Genomic DNA, 5,000 nt, shown 5'->3' on the forward strand with positions numbered 1-5,000 from the left:
AAGTGGAAAAAGAAAAGCATAACCAATATAAAAAGATACACGAAAATAATCATTGGACTGAGCATGCAATATTTTTTGTTGTAGTTGTGATCCTACTTGGATATATTCTTATTCTGTTCGTATTTACGTTTTGTGTGAAGGACGAATTCTCTCTCTCTCTCTCTCTCTCTCTCTCTCTCTCTCTCTCTCTCTCTCTCTCTCTCTCTCTCTCTCTCTCTCTTTCTCTCTTTCTCTCTCTCTCTCTCTCTCTCTCTCTCTATCTATCTATCTCTCATCTCTCTCCGTCTCTCTTCTCTCCACCCTCCATGACCCGTCTCTCTCACACACTTCTTCCACGACACTCTCTCTCTCTCTCTCTCTCTCTCTCTCTCTCTCTTTATTTCTTTTTCTCTCAATGTTTTCAAACTGTCAGTCGACCCCATGTGTATATACTCCGAATTATTTTCTATTTTTCTCTCACCCAACAGCTCTTGTTTCGATCTTTTTTTTCCTGCCTTACCCTCTCACCTCTTTCACCACCGCCCTTTTTCCATACGCTCGATTACCACCTCACTTCCTTCCAATCCCCTATCCCACGGCGCTTCCCTCTTCTCATCGTGTCGCCATGGTAACCAGAACTTGACCTCCAGACGTGTCATCTCAGGTAAAAGGGGTTATCTTACCGTACAAAGATTTGTCACAAATTTGTTCCATAATTTGTTTCTCTGAATCATGACCAAAATTGTTGTTGTGTGTGCGTGTGTGTGTGTGTTCCCTCGATGTAATTCCCCAAAGAACATCAACGCAAAGCTTCTCTCTCTCTCTCTTTATCTATCTATATATCCATCTATTTATCTACTTTCTCATTTCCCCTTTTCCTTCTTTTCTTTGTTCCTCATCCTCTACTTTCTCTCTATTCTTTCCTTCTCACCCCCGGCAGAACCCCCATCATCTTTCTCTCTCACTCTCTCTCTCTCGATCTTGGTCTCTCGCCTCTCAGAGGAATACGCGCGTCCCTCTCCACTTCTCCCCTCTCCATCTCTCGCCTCTGCTTCAAGGTCCTCCCCTCTCGCTTCTCTCTCTTTCCCCCTCCCACCTCGCTCTATTATCTATCTATCTCATCTCTCGTCGGGGCTCTCTCTCTCTCTCTCTCTCTCTCTCTCTCTCTCTCTCTTTCTATCTATCTATCTATCTATCTATCTATCTCTCTCTCTCTCTCTCTCTCTCTCTCTCTCTCTCTCTCTCTCTCTCTCTCTCTCCTTCACACCCACTTCCTCCTTTACGAAATCAATTCAAACGCGTTCCTTCGTTTCCGCTGAATGAACAACCTCAGAATCGCGTCTCAGGGTTACCAACCGAACCGAGCAAAAGTGGGCGGAGCCTATTTTGATATCTATAACGAATTTAGAGTAGGAGACGCTTACGCAGACGAAGAAGAAGAAAAAAAGAAAGAAAGAAAGAAAAGCAAGCAGGAAAGCGAGAATCCATCAATGAACGAGACAAGAGCCGAGAGAAAGATTCATAAACGGACGAGAACGAGAGGACGAAAGCAGATCCAGCCAAGCAAGATGTCGGAGGAGGCGACTCGCTCGAAAGAAAGTTGAATTTGATTGCGTCATCAGGCAGAGGACAGCACCTGGACGCGCGATATAGTGGGCAATAACCCTGGGGCAAAAGTTGGTTTACGACCCTGATTAAGCCTTCTCTTTCTCCCCTCGCTTACTCTTCCTATCTCTACTCTCTTCCTCTTCCTAACCCCCTCCCCTATTCCCCTCTTCTCCCTTCTTTCTTCCCTCGCTTCCTCTTCCTATCTCTACTCTCTTCCTCTTCCTAACCCCCTCCCCTATTCCCCTCTTCTCCCTTCTTTCTCTCCTCGCTTCCTCTTACTATCTCTACTCTCTTCCTCCTCCTACCCCCCCCCCTATTCACCTCTTCTCCCTTCTTTCTCCCCTCGCTTCCTCTTTCTATCTCTCTTCTCTTCCTCCTCCTATCTTCCTCTTCTTATCTCTACTCACTCCTCTCCTATCTACCCTATAGTCCCATTCACGCCTCGCCCCCTTTTCCTATCTTTCTTCTCCTCTTCCTATCTCTTTTTCTCCTCTTCCTATCTCCCCTCTTTTCCTCTTCTCCCCTCTTTCAATCTATCATTTCCTCTTCCTATAACTCCTCTGCTCCTCTTCCTATCTCTTCTCTTTTCCTATTCTCCCCTCATTTCCTCTTTTTCCTTTCTCTCTTCTCCTCCTCCTTCCTTTCATCTTATTCGTCACTCTTCCCCTCCCCCTCCTCCTCACCCCCCATTCTTCTCATAGCCATCTCTCCCCCCTCCTCATTATCACCTCCTCTCCTGTTTCCTACTACTTCTGTCTTGCTATGTCCCCCTTCCCCCTCCTTCCTTACCCCCCCCCGCCCTCCCCACCCTCTCCTCAGCTCCTTCATCCCCAACCTCCTTCTCCTCTTTTTTCTCCCATCTCCTCTCCATCCTCTTCTCATTATTCCCTATCTTTCACCCCTCCCCATCCTTCCTTCTTCCCCTTCCTTTTCCATCTTACTCGTCTTTCACCTCCACCTCCACCTCCACCTCCTCGTCCTCCTCTTCTTCCTCCTCCTCCTCCATCTATCCCTCCTCCTCCTCTTCCCCCACCTCATCCTACTCCCCTTCCGTCATCCTAGGAAGCGAGATGAGGCGCATCTGTCAGTGTCCAAATGCAATAGCTTGTTCGGACTCGAGTCCTTGTTGTTTGTATCATAAGGAGAGAAGGCGTCTTTTTTGTTTTGTTTTGTTTGTTTGATTGATATCGTTTTTCCTTTTCTTTCCTCTCGTGTTGAGTATTATTGGAGGGGGGGTATCTATTTGCTTTGTTATCTATTTTTGTATATCTGTCTATCTAAGCATATATACACAAACATACACATATGCAAAGATACGTACACACACACGCACGCACACACACACACACACACACACACACACACACACACACACACACACACACACACACACACACACACACACACGCACACACACACACCTATATAAATATAAATGTATGTGTGTTCATCCCGCCCAGCCGGATGTCAGTCAGCCTGTGCGAAGCGTTGGAAGGCAGTAAAAACATAATTTCGCGATCTCTAAAAACTTGACGCGTCTTCTACGACCCTTAAATACCTCTGCTCCGAGTATTTACATGTTTTTTGTATATTCTTTGTTGTGTTTATTCTTGCTAACTTGAAATGGACGGCTCTTTCATCTTGTCTTTCACTTGCCACCTGAAATAGCTACATAGTATTTTTTTCATAACTCATGTAATAGGCGGCTTAGATGGTCGTATGACATGACACTCTAAATTGTAATGCACAAGTGTTCGCTTGTGTTCTTCACTGCACGTTCTACATTTACTTCATTCTACACTGTATGTTTCATAGAACTGCAGTACAGATTTCACCTGCCTGTGACCCAAACGCGGCGTAACGTTCCCTTAGACTTCCCACCTCCCGAAGCTGAGGAGGTTATTTAGAAAGCATAACCAGAGGAGAGACGGAAGGGGACACGCTAATAGAACTTCCCTGCTGGTCATTGCAGGGAAATTGGTATGCTTCGCTTGATCTCACTAATCACTGTTGAGTTAATTACTTAGGACATCCCTGTGAGGCTCGCCTATTAAATCAATTAGTTCCGTAGCCGAGTGTAATGGTATATACACCTGAGTTCCCTTGACGTAGTATGGCGGTTGACATCAGCATTGTAGAGGGAAGCGTACCGTCAGAAATCCACTTAGCGCTTGGGTGTGTTAGCGTGAGTAAATAAATATGTGTCCGCCATGTGTCTATGTGAATCGGAATTGATATGTGTAGATTGCGAGTATGTGGAATGGATATATATGTGTGTGTGTGTGTGTTATGCGGATGAATATGTAGGTATCGTGAGTGTCTGTTATGTGTAAATTATATGTGTACGTACGTCTGCTATGTGACTGAATATGTGTCTCATTATGTGTATATCATATGTTCGGACGTGCAAAAGTCCCCCCCCCCCAAAAAAAAAAAAAAAAAAAAAAAATCTGAAAAGGCACAATACTGTTTGAAAGTAACCACACACGCAATATCCTAAACACAATATTTATGCATAGGACTACAATTATCTCCAGATAGGATAAGTGTAAGAGAGAAAAAAAAACACCCCCTCCCCCCCCCAAAAAAAAAAAACATCTCCACAGTATTATCAAACAGAAAACTAAGCTTTCTTTCGAGCCAGACCCCAGTCACTCTGACTCGACGAAATATCAAGGTATTGATTCCGCGTCCCTCCCTCCCTCCCTCGCCATACCTCGTCCAGGTATGTGATGTGACCTCCGAGGTTTTGGGAGGATTCCGATTTTCTTGTATTATGTTCCGGAATTCATTATGAAAAGACTGATGTTGAAGACGGTCATTGGGTGGGTGGGTGTCGCTTGAAGGGGGAGGGGGAGGGGGGCGGAGCTAGAGGAGCTGATGGTATTGTTGTTAGTGTTGTTGTTCCTTTTGTTGTTCCTTTTGTTGTTTTATATATATATACATATATATATATAATATATATATATACATATATATATATATATATATATATATATATATATATATATATAAATAAGTATATATAACTATATATATATAAATATATAAAAGTATATATATATATATATATATATATATATAAATATATATACACATTTGTATACATGTATATGTATATATATATATGTATATTTGTATATGTATCTATATACATATTTATATATATATATATATATATATTATGTATATATATATATATATATATATATATATATATATATATATATATATATTTAAATATATATGTTATATATATATATTATATATATATATATATATATATATATATATATATATATATATAATATATATGTGAACACAAACAGACAAAGAGATATATCACCCCCCCGAAAACACACACACACACACACACACACACACACACCCGCAACACAGACCCTGCATCCCTG

Source organism: Penaeus japonicus, unplaced genomic scaffold (genome assembly GCF_977035675.1).
Source record: "Penaeus japonicus unplaced genomic scaffold, GWHDUDI00000001_assembly GWHDUDI00000013, whole genome shotgun sequence".
NCBI classification, from domain to species: domain Eukaryota; kingdom Metazoa; phylum Arthropoda; class Malacostraca; order Decapoda; family Penaeidae; genus Penaeus; species Penaeus japonicus.